Source organism: Ixodes scapularis, unplaced genomic scaffold, assembly GCF_016920785.2.
Source record: "Ixodes scapularis isolate PalLabHiFi unplaced genomic scaffold, ASM1692078v2 PGA_scaffold0__279_contigs__length_252992795, whole genome shotgun sequence".
NCBI lineage: Eukaryota > Metazoa > Arthropoda > Arachnida > Ixodida > Ixodidae > Ixodes > Ixodes scapularis.
The window spans coordinates 48,659,760-48,666,053 of NW_024609835.1; the positions used below are offsets into that span (position 1 = coordinate 48,659,760).

The window sequence follows — 6,294 nt, forward strand, 5'->3', positions numbered from 1 at the left end:
CACAAACTAAATAAATGCATGCGCAGAAAACACAATATTAAACGCACATACAGAATATGTCGATCACAACGCCATCGGGAATATGTGCACAACCAACGTCAATCAAGAGTTCATCCCGGCGCTTGAGGGCCTTGACTCTCGTCGTGTTGTCCCGGGGCCACAACCCTGAGCAACATCTATGGGGCTTGAGCTGGAGGCCCCTTGCAACATTTGTTGTGGAGCTGATACAACGCATCTGAACGCGAGGGAATGCTGCATTTTGGTGCTGAACCCTCACGTTGTTCCGCTCTAGGGCTAGAGCCCGGCGCGTTAGTTTGGCTCTTTGGGGAACGCTTCCTGTGAGGTACGAGAGCGGGTTGGGGCAGGATTGCCGCCCTGTCTGATCGTACCTGGCAGCTGTGACATAGGTTGCAGTGGTTGCGGATGTCTGTGTCCATGCACGGCCAGTAAAAGCCAGATTTAATCCTCGCTTTAGTTTTACGCAACCTGAGATGGGTCACCGCGGTTGAATTCGTGCTCCAGAGTAAGCGCGGCGTTCTGACGCGACTTTGGTAGTACGGACTATACCGCACCCTCTGACCAAGCACTTGTTCTTAATGGTACAGGAATCCGTGTGCAATCGACACGCCTGCTCTATCCGCTTTGCCGTTTAGCCAAGCGTGACAAAGAGGCTTGTCGTCTCGCTGTTCCTTAGGGCTTTTTTTGCATGTCACTGCTTTGAACAAACAGTTCTTTCTCCTGGATTCAGTTCCACTGGTCCCGTTCGTGCCGCCTCTGGTGGGGAGGGGGGCACGTCATTCGTGTGAGCATCGTGTGGTGCTGGCCGCCTCACCATGTTTGTTTCTGCACCCCTTTTCTATCCGCTGCATTCGAGGTTCCACTGCGTGAACGCGAACCTCGCCGTCCGCCTAATGCGTAGCGCGGAACTGTTCTATACGTATCCGCAGCGATTAGGCAGTCGGTGTCCGTAAGCTTATCCGTAAGTGCACACAACACTGGCGTCGTGTCATACCCAACCCGAATCAGAGATTTTCCGCGATGAAATGAGAGCGGTACAACTGCGAGCTTAGCCTCTATCCTCTCTCCAATAGCTGACACGAGATCTATATGCTCCCACGCGGCGTTACCAGATCATTCCGCACGCTGCTCTCGCGGACCACTGTGATCTCTGCCCCGGTGTCGACGATCAAGTCGATCACCTGGTCGCGGCAGCTAACCTTTATGTTTTTAAGCTTGGAACGTGTTGAGCTGTGACCAGTGGAGATACTTACAATCCATTTCCGTTTCCGTGCTGGTTCCTCGCTTTTGTCTAGCTTCTCCTCGCAAGCTTCTCGTCTGCATTGTAACATCCTCTCATGCCTTCGGTGAACCCTGCGCTTGCACCTGGTCGGTATGCTACACGACTCTCACGTTTTGGTACCGTTTACTCTTCTGCATGCCCACTGCCATCTCCCGCTGCCTCCTCAAAGTTCTGCAGCCGTCGAGCCAGTTCGACCGCCTTAAGCCATTCTTCCCCCTCATGCAGTTTCACGTACTTCTCGGCTTCTTAGGTTTACCCCACCTTCAGCTGGTCGGAAACGAACAGCTCGTGAAGATGTTTAAAGGATGAAACTCCGCGCGCCTCCACGTAAGTTTACATAACTCTCTAGCCACGTTGCAAAAGTCCTCCAGGTCTCCCCCTTGCGCTTGGATGCCGACGGGAACCGCCAGTGATACTCACCCGCTGACAGCTTCAGCTCTTCAAGAGCAACTCTCTTGAGCGTATCGTATATACTCCCTGTGTTCCGCGACCGTGAGATGAACCGACAAGTACGCAACGCGCTCGGCGATCAGCGGTAAAACTATATGACCCCAAAAATCCTTGACCACGTCGCATGACTCCAGCAAGCTCCACACTGATTCGAACAAAATCGGTACCTCGGAATCGGTGGGCAATTTCGGAAAGGCACCTGCTAGAAAATAAGAGAAATGTCTCAGCGCCATCCGGCCGCCGCGAGACTCCACCTCACTCGCCTCGTCCTGCCTTGGCTGTCCCTCCCTGCGAATTCGAGCGAGCTCAAGCTCAAGCTCTTGAGTCCGTCACCTTTCTTTCGCTAGTTTTTGATTATATCCTTCTCCCTTCGAGAGAAGCGATCCCGAGCCATTACTACCGTTCCCACCGTCTTCCCCGCTCTCGTCTTCCATGGTTTTAGAGTTTTTATCGGGATTTAGGCGAGGGAATCTAGTTTTCACGTAAGTGGGCCAGCTCGAGCAACACAGCGCGCATCAAAGGATGTGGACAAGGGGACTCACTTGCACGCTGCGGTGAGTCAACCGGGTAGCTCGTTGCTTGAAGCCCACGCTCGCGCTGTGACGTCCAGTGATGCACCGTCTGTCCAGTTTTGTTGCCGACCCAACGATGATGGTGGTTGGCCCCGTCGATGTTTTCTTTGGTGCTGCGTTGATGCTCAGCTTGTTTAATGTCTCGCGGCGAAGGCGGCCGGTCGGTTTTGGACGCTTGTTGCCCCGCTGTCGACTGTGCTCCGCCGTTTCCGTGGAAGGCCGTCATAAAGAAGCTATGCGATGTCCGCTTTACCTTGACCGGTAAAGCGGTCAAGGTAAACTGACTTGACTGGAGGACCGCTTTTGGTGTCCTGCAAGGGTTTTCATTGCCTTCTTGAACTTCCGTGCTGTTGTTACCGATCCCTCTGTGGTGCCTCATCCTGTCGACAGCGCCAGCAAATGTTGATGGTGGTCCCGGTGACTTCGCTGATGATGGTGACGCCGTATCGTTTGATAATGGGGAGTAAACAACTTTATGTTCAAGGAACGGAAATCTATAGCAGGTTTTACCAGTCCAGAAGGAAGCTTCCTGGACGCACCGCGGACCCTCTCCGCGGCTACTCGAGGTGAGGCCTGCCCACCCAGAACCGAGGCAAGTGAGGAGACGCAATTGGCAAAGAGCGTGTTGGGTGTGTTTCAAGGGGTCTTCACAAATTCGAATCTGGCCAACCAGAAGCCGGAGGTAATACCTTGAAGGTGGTCGCGAGAAACGAACTTAATAAGTGCATCGGAGTCACTCTCGGTGATTCAAAATAAGGTGCAGGTGATGTTTTAATCACGGTCATCCAAAATCATGGTGGTACAGTGCGACTAGTGGAACGATCGACATAACTTGTACGCCAGGTGCCGAGGCAGGGAAATCTACCGTCCGAGCGGTCACAATCAGTCCGAGGGAAACAGAGTTCAGGCGGCATATTCGTATTTTATAGCTTTCTGCATGATCACAATCGAAAGATAACGTGCACCCTATTTTCAACCATAAAGGTTGAAAATACGACAATTAAAACTTCCGCGCTTATTAAAACCATATACCTACGATTGAAACGGTGTCTCGCTACCACCGCTAGGGGATTCTTTTCGGCCTCTGGTTGGCCGAGAGAGCACGTCAAACCCTCTTTCTGCGTCTGGTGCACGCCCCGGCGCTACCCGCGCCTCTCATTGACAAAACTCTCTCTATACACGGCTTTGTGCCCACCTAGCTTCAGAGAAGAACGCTGCCGCTGGGGCGACGCAATTCTTAAATAGCCCGGCATTCCCGCAGGTTTTCTCTTTATAAGATGAAACGCCTAGAAAACAACGCTTGAATCTGACCTAGTTTATTTTTAAAACTATTCGTTAAATCTGATATCACCTGGTTTTTACTCTTCTAATTCGTTGATTCTGACGTCAGGTCTCAAGTTCGGCGTCCTCGCCACACAAATGTGCAATAGTACCGTGCACTCTAAGGCAGGCACGTAGCCAGGATTTTGTTTCAGGGTGAGGAAGGGGGGGGGGGGGGGGGGGGGGCTGCCCATGACAATTGCTGTATGAGGGAGAGTGGGGAGAGGAGGCCCCCAGCAAAATGGAAGATTTCGGGGGGGGGGGGGGGGGGGGGCTCAGCCCCATGGGCCCTTTCCCTGGCTACGTGCCTGCTCTAAGGTTCGGCGCTACGAAAAGCGGTCGCGCGGAACTTTACACCAGGTGTGGGCAGTGCGCGCTCCTAGAAACCAGATTCGTCTGATGTGAAGCATTCGCGCATGCGCGGTGCCTTCAGCAGCGCCACCGCAGCCGCGTGGCGTCAAAGTAGCGTGTTGGTCTATAATAGGAACTAGTGAGGGGTTCGTGTGATCCGAAAGAAATAGACCAGTGATACTGGGATAGTTATTCTAGAATAACCAGATGCCCGCATTGAGTAGACGGAAGAAAAGTCGAAAACGCTAGTTGCTCAATAAATATAATCAGTTACTATATTAAATCTAAACCGAAAGACCACGCAACAAGGAGCAAGCGTGGACCCAGCCTTTCTCAATGTTTCGACCCCCTTCACTCTATTTACTTTACCGACCCACTCAGTTATGGGGTTTTATTACCCAATTATTAGCTCTTAAGTTTCTTTGAAGTGTCCTTTGAGGATCTATTACGTGCGCAAAGAATGACTCGAATCAACGAGCGTGCCAATCAAGCTCCATAGAAGGACGCCTTTCGTGTGCATACAAGTAGAGCGAGCGGAAGACAAACGATTGCGCTCTACAAAGCAAACGTACGAAGTACGCAGCAATACAAAAATAAGAAATAACGCCCAAGTGACTTAGCACGCTTAATCACCACACTTAGTATAAACGCGGGTTCTCTTTCTGCGCGACGCTGTTTGATCGCGTTTGTTTTAACGAGCCTTTCTTCTTGTGCAGCTCGGTAAATAACAGTGATTGGTGTACAGCGTTTTGTGTGAGGTCTCAAACGCGAAATATGTCATTCTAACAGTCGGTTTCTGGGCGCCGCCATCTTTGTCTATGGGCTACGGAAAGCGTTCTGAGCATGCGCACACGAGCTGTCTTCTGTCGAATATCAGACGCGGCGCGTAAGTGCACAGCCCACTGACTCGGCATTTCTCGGCTGAGTGATAGGCACTGGAAAGGCATATATTTATTGGGAAAGGACGCCATCACCCACTCAAGTCAAATATCATATTAAAAAAAAAACATCTTATATTCGCCAGACAAAATAGGAATCCGACAAAATAGGCTGAAAAAAAAAAAAGAACACGCAAGTAGGCACCCCTGGAACATGGTTGCGGCGGAAATGGCACGCATTAAATATTAGTATACACGAGCGTTTACGCTAAAATACCTAATATAATACGTAGACTAACGTAATTATTATATGTAAGTTTACAAACTGGAGAAAAGAAAAAGAAAAATATATAACAACGCGTAACCAGGAACTCCGAAATGAACTAATGTAATATAGAGTGTAACGCAATGATTTTACGTAGGTTCACAAACTGATGCAACCCTTAGGTCATGGTTTCATGAAAAAAAAAGGTGGCGATTCATTTATAAAGACCAGATATCACTCACACGCGGACGACGTCTCGGTATCATTCACGAACAAATAAAGCATACTTAAAAAAGAGCGGGTAAGATGGTGCCTAAATCTTTAAAAGCCAAAAGTTAGTTCCGTAACTCTATGAATGACTAAAGCCACGGTCACACTGCTTTACACATCATACAAATCAAGAACAGTCTGCAGAGATTGTTCCGCGTGTTTCTTCCTCTCATGACGGTCACATTGATCATACAAAAAAAAAAAACCCTGTCTGCAGACATGTTGGAAGGACAACGCATACGTATGATGCAAACATGCTTTGGACATCCCTGAGGAGTGTCCGCAGATATATGTCCGCAGATATATTGTCCGCAGACAACTCCGTCATAGTGTCTGTGACAAACGTCACATCTTCCTATTTATTTACTTATTTATTTTTTATTTTTTTTATTTTTGACGTATGAGCGATTTTGGCTGCACTGTAAAAAATTTCCGTAATTTTACAAACAATTTGTCGTAATTCTGACGGACAGTGTGTCCGTTTCTTACTTAACGGACATAAAACCCGTTTTTCGTTAGGTTGAATAAAATAGTACAGTTGTGTGCCAAAGAGTACCATAGTAGAGGATAAAAGCGTTAGAAGTGCTTTTATCGTCTAATCCTGCTAAGAGCAATTTGTTATAGTAAAGAGGCCAAAGACTATACCAAGAAACCCGAGTACCCTGCAAAAGGAACAAATAAAAGTGGGGGGAAACACAAAATAGAAATCAAGTAAAAGTCTGCAATTCACGTTAAAGCACATAGGCACTGCTCTACCTCAGTGGGAGTGAAGGTAGCGAGTTTCCTGTCTACAGATGTTTTCAAGCTTGTGATGATTGTTAGGGGGGTTCTGCGTGAGTGCAAATAAAGGGATTGCCAGAACAGTGAAGACCACACCAAGAAGGAAGG

At 49.0% G+C, this 6,294-nt stretch overlaps 1 pseudogene; it reads right to left on the reverse strand.

Moving 5' to 3' along the window:
* Nucleotides 1-1,423: 1,423 nt before the first annotated feature.
* Nucleotides 1,424-2,184, reverse strand: LOC120835971 (annotated as a pseudogene).
* Nucleotides 2,185-6,294: the final 4,110 nt, after the last annotated feature.